We start from the raw sequence: 14285 nt of genomic DNA on the forward strand, positions 1-14285 counted from the left end.
AAAAATAGTATTCAAGAGGAACATGAAAAAAGATCATGTAAACACACGCAATACATTTGAAGTCATCTGTATTTTCTGCACAAATGATACACTATCCATTTTATCATTTTATGACATATTTTAAAATCTGACAGGTGATATACATTGCTAAATCTCTTTTCTTAATTTACTCTAAACAGAGTAGGTCGCTCAGAGATCTCTCTGATTTGGGTTGGGGGGGCAATCAGCTTTAAAAGAGCAGAACTGAGGAAACAGATGTTCTCTATTTAATGAGCGTGTACCAGATGCCAGACACTGGGTGAGTGGAGGGGCTACAAAGACATATGATGTGCCTCCTGCTCTAAAGTATCTCATGGTCTAACTGAAGGGAGGCAATGAGACAATAAATATGGTGCAAAGAAATATATTCTATAGTAGTATACCAACAGTCTATAATTTAGGTACAAAAAGACCTTTCGTTTAAACCCCTTTTTCTCATGCAAGTGCAGTTGACTCATGTCTATGTTGATATAGAAAGCTGAAAATTATTTTATTTCCCTATTACATTATTTAAATAGAAGAGTTTATTATTAGAATAAATCTATGTGTTTTCTAGAATGAACCTTGGATTTGGAGTCTCATTCATGCACCCTGTCGGGCTGCACCCCGCAGGCCTACAAGGCCTGTACTTGCCCAGTTTCAAGACTGAAGAAAGAGCCCAGAGTCAACAACAGAGACATCAATGGTTTCATGGATGGGGGAGCTTACACGTCTGAAGCCAACCCTGGAGTGACACCCTACCGTGCCTCCTACAGTGGGACAGGACAGGACAGGACAGGACAGCAGTTTTCACTCCTGGGGGGGAAGGGGAGATTGCCGGTTATGGGAGGAATTGACCTCAGGTGGGCTCATTGGTTACCGGGAAACCAGCAGAGGGGCATGCCCCTCACCACCCCTTTGATAAGAACAGTCACTAGCTGGGGCCTAGGGGCAAGTATGTAGGAAGGTCAGTCTTGTGCATAGGAAGGAGGTGAAGCAGGCACTGGTTGGGCAGGGGGTGTACAGAGAGCAAGAGAATAGCCACCTTGAGTGGCCTGACCCTACACACTTGAAACCCTACTTGATGGTAAGCAATTTTGTAAAGTTGATATTTATTTCGGGAATCTTTGATTATTATTGCATCTTTCTACTCCAAAACCTCCACTAATTCCCTATTGCTAATAAAATGTGCAAGTCTTAGGCAGGCATTCAATTCCTCTAAAATTCAGGTCCACTCTTTCTTTTTTCAAATGTTACTTTCCACTCCTGCTTCCCTTGAGCCCTGTTGTTTCAGTTAAACAGCATGTTTCTTGTGTTCTGTTCATGCTCAATTCTGTTCTTGTGTTTTCCCATCCTATTCCCTCTCTCTGGAATATACCACCCTATAACCACATATCCATGTGGTTTCCACCCTTTGCTTGACCAACCCCAGTGCACTGTTCTCTCAGCTGAGAGTAATTGCTTGCACTGAAATCTCATGGCATTTAGATGGTGGTCCTGTAGCTTGCACTACAGCTCTCTGGAGTATGAACCTCTCACCTCCCGTGATAGACAATGAGATTCTTGAGAGAAGAGCCTGATTTACCACTGCCTCTTCCTCACTGTCACACATCCAACTGGGACTCATGTGTGTTGAATGAGTGGATGAATTAATTTCATTTCCCAACAGCACATCTTTGAAAGCATTGCGTTACTATTATATTGATTTTATTGGGTTTTCCAATATAAAGTCATGGGCTATGAAGCGATGGAAATATGAATTAAAACTCAAAATGAAATGAATAAAAAGTGTGACATAAACCTATATGAATAGCAAAACAGGCCACAAATAATCCTTTTCATGTTTTTAATAATAAGAACAGAAATGAAAGAGATATACCAGATGAAGTCAAAGATTCAATATTATAACATGTAGGAGAGAAAAAAGAGCTACTCACCTCTTTCTGAAGTTCATTTTCTCTGTCCAGAAGAAATACCCTTATGTGGAAAGGCAGAAAGTTCAAGTGCATTAAAGCTAAGGTTTAAGGTTTAAGGTTAGAGGTAGTCTAATACAGTGAGAAAAGCACTCAAGTTTAATAAAGAAACACCCATTCACATCCAGCTCTATAATCTTCTATCTGGAGAACTTATACGATTCACCTGAACTAACTAGGTCAATTTCCATGCATAAAATATGCATTTCAACTGAAAACATATTTCAAGCATTCATGGAGAGGGTCAATAAAGATCATATTGGTGAATGTCCCTAGTAAGTTATAAAACCCCAATGCAAGCGTGAGTGATTATTACTGAAGCAAGAGCTACATTCAAATCATTTATGGGTTGGAAATATTTTCTTAACAGAATTAAAAATAAATCTGGGTAATTTAGTCTTAAGAGATAATATTGTACAGCATGATGACTATAAATATTATTATATTGTATACTAGAAATTTGCTGAGAGTAGATTTCAGATGTTCTCACCACATATATACACAAATGGCAACTATGTAAAGTGATGGATGTGTCCAGATGTGTCCATTAATTTGACTGTAGTAGTCATTCTACTATGTATGTGCGTATCAAAACATCATGTCACACCTAAAATATACACAATTTTTATTTTAAAAAGTTAAAGAAAGAACAAGTGTCCTAGTAGCTAGAGTTGGGTGTATAGAGAGATTAAAAATAACAATAACAATAACATGGATTATAATAGTAATAATCATAACAACAACAAACACAGTAGCTGTGAATATAGCCACTTTCTACATAACAGGCATTCTTCTAAGGGCTTTATGTGTAGTAACTTGTATATTCCTGTTTTCAGATGAGTGTATTTATATATATATTTCAAAATGTTTAAACAGAATTTTCTTTTTTTATCCAACAGAATTCCTGATTTACAGAGAAATAGCCCTTTAAGAAACATCGTATTGAGAGAAATCAGAAATGTGAAACTTAATAGCTCACAGATTTTAAGATATTGACTTTACATTAAATGTATACAATTTAGTGAGAAATAAATTACTAACACACCCTTTTAAAAATAGAGATCTGGTATCCAAAGATTGAAAATTGTCATGTTAATTTGGGATTGCATTAATCTAAAATGAGAATAAAGTTGATATTGTAGCAAAAATAAATAAACTGGGGAAATAAATTATAGTTCTTTAAAATAAGAAGGGGGATATAAAATATTTTCAGACTCTTCTTTGAATCAAAGAATATATATATATCTGAATCACTTTGCTGTACACCTGAAACTAACACAACATTGTAAATCAACTATACTTCAATTTAAAAAATTAATTAATTAAAAAAAAAAGCATTTAATTCAGTTGCAGCCCCTGATTGGTGGGTAAGCACATTGTTCTCCTGTTTTAACTCAAGCATAAGTTTGTGTTTGCTGATGATTTTGTGTGTTGGTTTTGATTACTGTTATTTCTACCGAACAACTCTGACATCATGGTGCTGGTTCTGCCTCAGCTGAAGGTTGCAGCTGTCTGTGCAAGGATTGTCTATACAGCGTTTTGCTATCCATCCCTTCAATAACCCTATTTATGCTGCATTTCTCTCATTTAAACCTTCATATGAATACCATAGCCTTTCACCTTTTAAGAAAGACAAGAATAGTCCTTCCATCATTTAACAGCTGGTTAGTAAGTTGTAGTTTTTGGTGTGTAGCAGAAATGACTGGGAATGTAGGGGAAATTGCACTGGGCAAAGGCTTTGAAGCAGGAAGACCCAATCTCAAGCTTAGTGTCACTTCATTGACCTTGAAAGAATCACCCCCACCATGTTCAATTTCAATTTTTTCATCTGCTATATGGAAATAGATGAGAGCAATCATGACTTCAACACGTTGTTGTGAGAACTGAACAAAGTAACATGTGAAAGGTCTTGTATTGCACACTAATTACACATAAATATTATTTACTTATGCATAACTAGAAGATTACACAAAAATATTATTTATTGCATTATAAAAATGATTTGTATTCTTTGTCTAAGTCTGGGGGAAAAATTTTGAGAATCATCATGTGGGACATACTTTGGAATTCCTGTGGGTGGGACAGTGAACAGGGTCAAAGTGTCTTTGTTAACATTAACTGAGGAGGACAAAGAAGCACCACTGGGGGTCACAAGAAAGCAGGTGAGGATTCCTGGCTTCATGCCTTCCAGGAAAACCTAAGATGCCTCTGGCTACCTTGCTCCAGAGCAAAACAGCCCATCTTTGGTCTTAACTGCTTTCCCCTGCTTTCTGTTAATCATTTGCTCCTGCATGATTTCCTAATGCTTGACTCAGAGCAGATTATTCCCATATCTGGGAAAAGGTACATCTCAGGCATCCATGCTCAAGAGAGCATGCCTTGGATTTGGGTCCAGAAATCTTGGCTTTGAACTTTGGCTCTGACACTCTCTAGTTTGTGAATTTGGCCAAGGAACTCTGTCTTCCCCACGCTTGCTTTCCTCATTTGCAAAAACTTTAAAATAAAACACTTCAGGGAATTTCCTGGTGGTCTAGTGGTTAGGACTCTGTGCTTCCACTGCAGGGAGTATGGGTTTGATCCCTGGTCAGGGAACTAAGATCCTGCGAGCTGTGCTGTGCGGGATAAACAACAACAACACAAACAAATGAAGAAACAAAAAACACTTACCATAAAGGATTGAAATAATAGTTAAGTGTGATAACTCATTTAAGGTGCAAAATAATTGCCCGATAACACACATTCAAACAAGAGTTAGTCGCTTCAGAAGATGCTGCCATCTCTCAAAACTCTGTAGGAATTCTCATTTGGTATTGCATTCAGAGGACTAAATAAATAAATAAATAAATAAATAAATAAAAATTATGGTGCTGGCCAAAGATTTATAGTCGTTGCTTTGGAAATACTTTTTTTTCTTTTTTTTTTTTAATTTTATTATTTATTTATTATTTATTTTTGGCTGTGTTGGGTCTTCGTTTCTGTGCGAGGGCTTTCTCTAGTTGCGGCAAGCGGTGGCCACTCTTCATCGCGGTGCGCGGGCCTCTCACTGTCGCTGCCTCTCTTGTTGCGGAGCTCAAGCTCCAGACGTGCAGGCTCAGTAGTTGTGGCTCACGGGCCTAGTTGCTCCGCGGCATGTGGGATCTTCCCAGACCAGGGCTCGAACCCATGTCCCCTGCATTGGCAGGCAGATTCTCAACCACTGCGCCACCAGGGAAGCCCTGGAAATATTTTTGATAATCCCTAGCACTGGTTTGTTGGTGAATACTATCTTTACTCTAATTACTCCTGTTGCTAAGGCCAAACATCAGGATGAAAACAGGTGACAAGCCCCGTCACAGGTAATGACACAGGTAATTTAGGGTTTGAGGCAGGTTAATTGCTAGACTCTTGGAAATAGAATCAAAGCAAAAATTACCTTTCTTAATAACTTATAGTGAGGGTTAGAGAATCCTAACCTTTGAGTTTACATAAGGCTTGATCTCAAATTGCCAAGATTCTATTTCAGTAATTCTGTGGGACTCATGAATCTTTATGTCCAGCAAGTTCTCTGAAAGAGGCTGATGCTGGTCATCCAAGATCCATGGACCCCATTTAAAGAAGAGATGCTTTATAGACTTGTTAATGGAAATAATAGCCATATATGGAAATGATACAATCTGCTGAGGCATCTGTGATTGCTCATTTCATCATCTTGTGCTATTTTTTCAGGTGCTGAAAGAATAAAAACAAATTCTGATGATGAAACAGCTTTTAAAATACAACCAATCCCTGGCTTTTTATCCCAGATGGTAAAACAAGGCCTACAATACATTTCTAAATTTTTATACATGATCATCATGCCCTCCAAACTGTATACCAAAATAAATTTAAAATAAAGAGCTAATGCAAAAAGCAAAAAGAAAGAAAGAAAGAAAGAAAGAATTTCAAAGTTTAAAGAAAAAGATATATAGTGGAGAAAAATATCCATAGATTTTACTATAATAAATGTTTTCATACAATAAAAATTGTGTGAATCTGTTAAATGATAAACCATAAGCCTGGAAAATATATATAATATATGAAAGATTGGGTGCAAATATATCCAAAGATATGAATAACTTTTATGAGTAGATGGAAATTTGTGCAAACTGAAGAAAAAAAATTGGGGGAAATACAAGGATAGACATTTTTAAAGAAATGCAAATGTCAAAAAGCATAAGAAAAATGTTCATTCTCATTAATAACATTTGATCTTCTGAGAGGTGCTACAGAGCATAATAAAATCCATATTGGAATCTTCAGTCTTTTCCTCTTCTTGGTTACACTTAGCAAAGTTTGGAAGCTGAGAATCAAGCAAGCTTTCAAAAGTTGGTGTCACCTGAGGTGAGTCCTGAAAGTTCGATAGAAGTCAGTGAGATGAGGACAAACTTTCCAGGCAAGAGCAGATGCACTGCAGAATGAAATTCTGTGAAAGAAGCATATAAATGCATGCGGTGTAGGATCGTTGAAGTGTGAAGTGCAGGTAGAAGTGCCTGATGCTGAAGCTGAGAGGTAAGCCAGGTTATTTAAAAAAAGTCCTGAATAGCATACCAAGGATCTGGACTTGTAATGTAGGTGGGAAGACATTAAAACAAAAAACAAATGGAAAAGAAAAACAAAACAGAACAGAGCAAAAGCAAGGGGTTGGAAAAAACCAGACCATCTATGAATATTTCTATCTTTACTTCTTTATCCCTTTATCCTTTTGTGCATTAAAAGTTTGTTGAGAACTAACAAGGTGCCTCATAATTTTCATAATTTATGAGTCCAATGGTGCATTTGTTCAATGCCCTTCTATTTTTTTTTGTTTTCCCCCCTCCCTCAGTGAAAGTCATCATTGTTAGAATAACTTCCACAATCCGACTCAAACTCAAATGAAAAGGGAATCAGATAAATCTGAATTTATAATTTATATTATTTATTATAATTTAAATTATTTATTTATAATTTACCTTATTTATAATCAGATAAATTTGAATTAGGTATAGACAGAAGATAAGAGGTTATTGGTTTAAGATTTGTTTCACTTTAGTCTTAGAAGCTACATCACCACTATGGAATGAAAGGTATCTCCCCACTCACAAAGCCCCCCTTGAACCAAACAGCCCCCTCTCCCTCCTCCCTCAAATCTCTGGCCTATGGATATTTATCATCCAGGAAGGAAGAAGAATTTAGTAATCAGCCCATTGCTTTTAAGGATAAAGGGAAAATTCCTTATGAGCATGGAGGCCTCGTAAGACTGTCCTAGTATTCTGTAGTGGAAAATTCTACTTCCAGGATGAAGAGTAATATGGATGACTCTTGGGTTACCCCCATCTTATAAGAAAATATTTGCAAGTGGAACTAAAACTGCTGAGAACTAAAAAATGTAATTCCTGCCACTGGCACCATGGGCCAAGCTAAACATGGAGACATGGAGACTACGGAGTCAGTTTCCCATGAGGACTAGGCTGGAAAACCTGAGTCCCTAAGAGAGCTAAGTGACATTCAGTAGTGACATTCTGCAAAAACTACAAGTAACCCAATCAAAAAATGGGAGGTGTGTATGATTCAACATTGGGTGTGTTAATTTCCTAGGACTGTTCTAACAAATTTCCACAATATGGGTGATTTAAAACAACAGAAAAGTATTTTCTCAAGTTCCGGAGGCTGGAAGTAGAGCATCAGAGTGTCAGGAGGGCCATGCTCTCACTCAAGGCTTGAGGGAGAATCTGCCTGTTGGCTAAAAATAATGCACAACCTAGAAGTTGAGAGTTATGTTTTATTCAGTGGACTTTCTCAGGACTTCAAGCCTGGGAGGCAGCCTCTCAGATAGCATGGAGGGACTGTTACGAAGGGGTAAAGGAGGAGTCATGATATACAGGAGTTTTGCAACAAAGACCAGGTAGTTAGAACGTCAAAAGATGACTCTTAATTAAAGAAAACCAGATAACCTCAAGTTAATGATTTTAGCACTTTTTTATGTATGGGAAGATGCAAGAGTCTGGGATCATTGAAATAATTCCTTTGATATGCACCTCAGCTATCTGGGGCCAGTATCCCATTCTTTCCCATCCTGAGTCCCCTCAGGATGCAGGGTTTGGGCTGGCTGCAGGGGCTGAGGGCTTGGCAGCGGGCAGCCCATTTGTCTCCATCCTGAGTCCCCTCAGGGCGCACCATCGGGGTGGCTCTAGGGGCTGACGGATGTAACATCCTTTGTTTACTGATATGGCAGCCGGCATTCTTAGTCCACATGTCCAATGCCTTTTTCTTAGCTTCCAGTGGTTCCTAGTAATCCTTGAAGTTCCTTGGTTGGTAAACTCATCACTCCAATCTCTGTCTCCATTGTTACATCACATGGTGTTCTCCCTGTGTGTCTCTTCCTCACTTTATATAAGTACACCAGTTATTGTGGATTAAGAGCACATCCTACTCCAGTATGACCTCTTCTTAACTTGGGTACATCAGTAGAGACCCTTTTTCCAAATAAGGTCACATACACAGGTACCTGAGGTGAGGACTTAAACATATTTGGAGGGAATACGATTCAGGTCAAAACATCAGAAATTATTTATCTTCTGGATGAAAGCCAATATGCTCTTGTTTGACCTATGTGTACCTCATGGGTTCATTGGTAGTCCCTATTAGGGGGGGATTCCAGAGGAAGGGAGACTTATATGCACAGTCAATATGGTAGGCAGGGGCTTAGGTCAGATTTAGTGCAACTGAGAGAAATAGAGATTGAATTTTTACTCTGTGTGTTATAAAGAAGTCATAGTGATTACAACAAGAGGTGAAGTCAGGGGGTTATTCTCCACCATTGTAAATGACAACCTATCTCCTGTTAATGTGCAGTATTGACTCCCTGAGTTCTGGGGAGTAACGCAATGGTGTGGCTATCAACGGACACCCCACCTTGAGTTGTTTCTCAGAACTAGACAAAAGCTCAGAAGGCCTGGGTTCTCTTCTGCCACTTACTAGGGGTGTTACCTCAGGGTAGTCACTTAATTTCTCCATGTCTTAATTTCATCAGCTAAACTCTAGGTCTAAAATTGCCTATCCTGCCTAGCTTAGCCATTGGGTTGTAGTGATGCTCAGTGAAGATAATCCATGGTAAAGTCCAATGTAAAATTTAAAATACTATGAGAATGCTTAAAAATTGTACACATTTTGTGTGTTTTTTCCCCTACATCTTATTCCAAAAATAACTTGAGGACATCATAATTATTTTTTCCCCTAGTAATATGACCTGTTTTGAGATGTTATTCTACTCCCGCTAAATTATCATTACGTCATTAAGCCCAAATGCTGTCCCTTAAATCTTGCCCCAGGATAATGATGAGAAAACCTGTGACACAATAATAATAATGACGACGACGATGATGATGATGGTGATAAAGTTCATGTGAGACTCACCCCTGTGTCCTTAAGTCCATCAGCATAATGCTATAAATAGCTTTCAACACAGCTGACACATTCTAAAATGCAAATACCTAGTTATTTAAACATAGTCACAATTAATAAATCTCACCCCAGTGCCAGGAAAGAGATAAGGCTGCATTTGGTCTCCTAGATGATTCATAATAGCCAAAGACATGAAGGTGCAGTGCCAAAGTCAGTTTTTGTAATGATATAGCTGTGATTTTGAATTGCATGCATTTCAATGCAAGCTTTAAAATTCTGAACTCCTCGAATATTTTCTACAAACTTCTACTTCATTGCACATGTAAATCTTGCTCACAATACATTTCTTAGTGCTTAATTTAAAAAAAAAATGGATTATTACAGATCAATTTTATGGATTATAGAATGGATGTATAATAATACAGACCACCAATTCAGAATCTTTCTAAATGATTATCAGACTTTAAAAAATAATTTGGCCAAGGGAAATGATATACTAAGTTAATGAATCCCTAATGTTAAACACATTTTTCTTCCTGTGATGTCCTACCAAGCTAGGCTATGGAATTTTATTTTTAAAATGTACTACCAATTGTATTTTGCTAGAATTTTTTTTAACCTTTCTCCATTTTAAAGTTGTAAATAAGGCTAGGGTGAAGTTTCTATTTTTTTTATTTTTTATGTTTTTTATTTTATTTATTTATTTTGGCTGTGTTGGGTCTTCGTTGCTGCGCCGGGCTTTCTCTAATTGTGGCAAGAGGGGGCTACTCTTCATTGCAGTGTGCGGGCTTCTCACTGCGGTGGCTTCTCTTGCTGCAGAGCACGGGCTCTAGGCGCGTGGGCTTCAGTAGTTGCAGCATGTGGGCTCAGTAGTTGTGGCTCACGGGCTCTAAAGCACAGGCTCAGTAGTTGTGGCACACGGGCTTAGTTGCTCCGTGGCATGTGGGATCTTCCCCGACCAGGGATCGAACCCCTGTTCCCTGCACTGGCAGGCGGATTCTCAACCACTGCGCCACCAGCAAAGCCCCTGAAGTTCCTTTTTTACGCTGTCTTTGGCTAAAATGATTGAGCTAGTAGCAAAAATGTACTTGCAAGCTTTTGCTTTTTTTTTTTTTTTTGGTATGATTGGAAACGATTTGTGTAGCATATAAATAATTTGTTACTTAAATGTTTGAAAGCACTTACCTGTAAAACACTGCCTAAAGCAGACATATTTTGAGGTAATTTTTGACAGTCTTAAATTGTCTCCTTTTCATTGATCTGTTCAATTTTTCTACTTTTTTGAGTCAATTTACATAATTAATATCTTGCTGAAAATTATGCATTTTCCTGAGATTTTCAAATTTATTAGCATAGATTTGAATCCACTTATACTTTAAACACCTTCTGTGTCTATTGTTATATTCATTTTGTCACCTCTAATGTTTGAGTACTCTTTCATTATTCTTGATTAAATTTTCCATAATCTATATTCTGGCTCAAAGCCATGTTTTTATCTTTTCTTAATTTTTATTGTTTTTATTCCTTTCCTAGAAATCTAAGAAAATTTCTCATTTTTTTTCTTTTATTACTTCACTATTATTAACTATTCAATCTGCTATCCACTGCAGCAATTATCACTTTCCATGAGTTTAAAATCATTTTGACAAAAATGCTTCTTTTCCATCTAAAGTTTCCTAATTTCATACTATGCCTTCCATATAACTATTTTTTTTGAGTTTTATAGTTGAGTTAAAAATACATAGACTTCTCATGCTATAATACCGATGAGAATAGAAAATATAGTTACTTCATATTCTGTAAAAGATGTGAATGTTTTCATGAATCTCCAACTGCTGGTAGCAAAGGAAATAAAATCACTGAATGTTAGTCCAATACAATAAATATAGTGTGATTTATCATTACTGGACATTTAGGTAAAATGACTAATCTTTCAAGTTTCTAACCATGTTTTCTTTTCTTCTCCAAGATGGCACCTGGATTATGAGCATGCTTATGTGATGAGAATATTGAACTTCTTCATCCACACAGTACCCTCTAATTTCTTCTAATCTCGGTACAAAGAAACTGAGTCTGTTGCTTGTTCAGGTGACCACTGAGCTACAACCTCCCCAGTCCCTGGAGTTTTGCTCCAGAAGATGGTGACTGGCTTAGCTCAACATGTGGTCCTACTCTCTGTGTAGAATTTACTGATGGCGGGTGTGTGTGTGCCAGCTTACAACAAAAAAATCTAAATTGGAAGTGACTTCCAAAAACAGTATGATACTTGTCTTGCTGAATTAGAAGTTTTCTATAGTAGCTGTTCTTAGTTATTGTTTTTTTCAGAATATATTTGGGGGAATGTCATTGTTGTTATAGTTGTATGTTAAATATATGTGTACATGTTTTGTCTCTACTATCTTACCTTCACACAGCTATGCTTTCTTTTGAAAATAGTACAGTTATGCCAACAGTGATAGCATATTGATAATAGGGTTGCTCATTTTCTCTACCCACACACAACCCTCTTACTTCTAATAGCTCAATGTCTCCTTTCTGGGAGAGATCTCATTCTCTGTTGTGAGGGAAGCATGAAATCATCCGTATTCTCTTGCCTCTGGCCTGAGGATGGGCACTTGAATAAAACTGACCAAAAATAAGAGTGCTCCAACCTCTTACCCACAGGAATTTGTACAGGTATGGATCTGTAACCCATTGCAGGTGGATGCTAGGAACCATTATAACATTGAAGAAAGACATAAACTGGGGCTTCTTGGAGTCATTTTCCCCAGACAAATGGAAAAATCTATCTGCAGAAGATAAAAGGTAACCCACAAAGAGAATACAGTTGCACAGCAATGAAAGACAATTTAGTGAGTCTTGGTGCTATTAACATTATCTGAGCTCCCATCACGACCATGCCCCACCGTAGATTTGGTACTAAAACTAAATCTGCCTATGCTTTTTTCAATTGTATGCTAATTACATCATTTTTTTTTGTATTAAGATACTTCTCATTGGGTTTCCAATACTAATAACTAAAAGAGTTCTCACAAATAAGGCTTTTATATTTAAATCGTGTAGAATAATATAAGGAAAACCATGATCAAATTTAATGTCCTTTTCAAATATTTCATTGAACTGGTTGTAAAGTCTGGAAATGGATTTGGATTGAGGAGGCAGGGCATGTTGGAACACAGACCTTCAGCTCTTTATTCAAGTATTGTCTTTGTCTGCTTGATAGAGCAGCCAGGAATCAGTGTGCTTTTACAATTTGCCTCATGTGAGTGGCCTCATTAGGAGCCAGCAAAGAAGATGTCTTTGCTGGAGGCCAGGTAGGAATGAGGCTGCCCATGCCAATTAGACCTGGTGAAGAAGGTCCCACTGCAGACTCATTATCAGTATGGCTCCAGCAGTAAGACTTCTCAATTAAGAACATCAAAATATGCTCCCCACCATTTTCCATATCCTCAGCCCTCTCTCTTGGTCATTTCTAAGTAATAGTAAATCTTTACAAGGATCTATTCCTCTTGTTGCCCACACACTGACTTTTGTACAATTGGGTGTTTGGGGGCAGGACCTTTATTCATTTGTGTTCCCTCTTCACTATAATTTTAACAATTTAAGTTTTAAGACTATGGAGAGAGTTCTTTACAGGTGTACAGTACTGGTGCATGTTTCTGACGATTTTTATATTCCATTATTCATTTCAAGGAGCAATTGGGAAAAAAAAAAAGGTGAAGACCAAATCAACTGTATTCACTTCTTTGCTTTGCTTGGAAATCCCCTGGAGCATTTTGAAGAAGAAAATCTTTGAAAACACTTATAGCTCCTTTCATAATTATTTGCCTATTCAGCTTTTCTACCTGTTATTGAGACAATTTGAGCAATTTATATGTTCTGAGAAAAAAAAAGGATCTTTTTCATTGGGATTGTCAAATTTAACAGCAAAGGGTTATACATTTTATTTGCCAATGATATTCAGATCTCCACACTATCTGTTGTTATACCCCTTTCTTATTTCTCATTTTCCAAAAGTCTCTTGTTTTAGTTTTGTGTATCCAATCAGTCAAACTGTACCTGATTCATTAAATTTTACTAAGAATCAGCTCTTGAATTTATTTTTTTGATTGACATAAGTTTGTACATTTCATTTTCCATTTTTATTTACTTTGATTAACTTTACTCTGTTTACTTTTACATTTCTAAGTCTAAAATTAGGTTCTGAATTCCTCCACTTTTAGTTTTTGTATAATCACATCTTTTAAAGTTAGCATTTTTTGGCTAGTACAGCCATGAATCTACTTTATTCAATGATTAGCAAATACTGGATCACTTACATCATGCCAGCCTCTGGCTAGACATTGGAGTTAAAATGGTAAAAAAATAAAATAAAATAATAAAATGGTTTATTTTTTTATGAAAGTCATAAATAAAATGATAAATGAATAGTTACAAATTGTTAGAAATGTGAAGGAACTAAAAAGTACACTATGAATACAGGCAGGTTTCTAATTTAGATAGAGTTGTCTTTAAATTATAATAGGCAGAGGGAAAGTCCTGGCCAAAGATTTACCATGAGAAGGAACTTCCACAATAGAGGACTTAAGATCAGTGGAGCAGAAGATAAATGAGCAAGGGTGGGTTTGCATGAGATGAAATAGGTAATACATGTTAATTCACGGGACCTTCAGTCCTTCTGTGGGACCCTCTAACTGTCCTCATCATCATCCTTTATTTTCAGCTCCAACATATCTTCCATCATTCTCAAAAGAGGGACATCACTTCTTATATTCCTAGAGAAACACAGAGATGCCAGACAAGACTCCTTGCTAGTACATATACAAAGCAAATACCTTTGTCACTCTCTTCCTTTCACAAAGGAGGAAATGGAATCTGTGCAATGCCCATTCCATG

At 37.1% G+C, this 14285-nt stretch overlaps 1 long non-coding RNA gene across 1 annotated transcript in view; it reads right to left on the reverse strand.

Annotated features, from left to right (window-relative positions):
• Positions 1-4739: 4739 nt before the first annotated feature.
• LOC309627529 overlaps positions 4740-14285 on the reverse strand; it is a 377892-nt gene continuing 368346 nt past the window's right edge. The window contains exon 3 of the long non-coding RNA XR_014243793.1: positions 4740-5040. This is a non-coding gene — a long non-coding RNA (uncharacterized lncRNA). The remainder of the gene's footprint in view (positions 5041-14285) is intronic.

The sequence above is a fragment of the Balaenoptera borealis genome (genome assembly GCF_965194805.1).
Source record: "Balaenoptera borealis genome assembly, chromosome: 4".
NCBI classification, from domain to species: domain Eukaryota; kingdom Metazoa; phylum Chordata; class Mammalia; order Artiodactyla; family Balaenopteridae; genus Balaenoptera; species Balaenoptera borealis.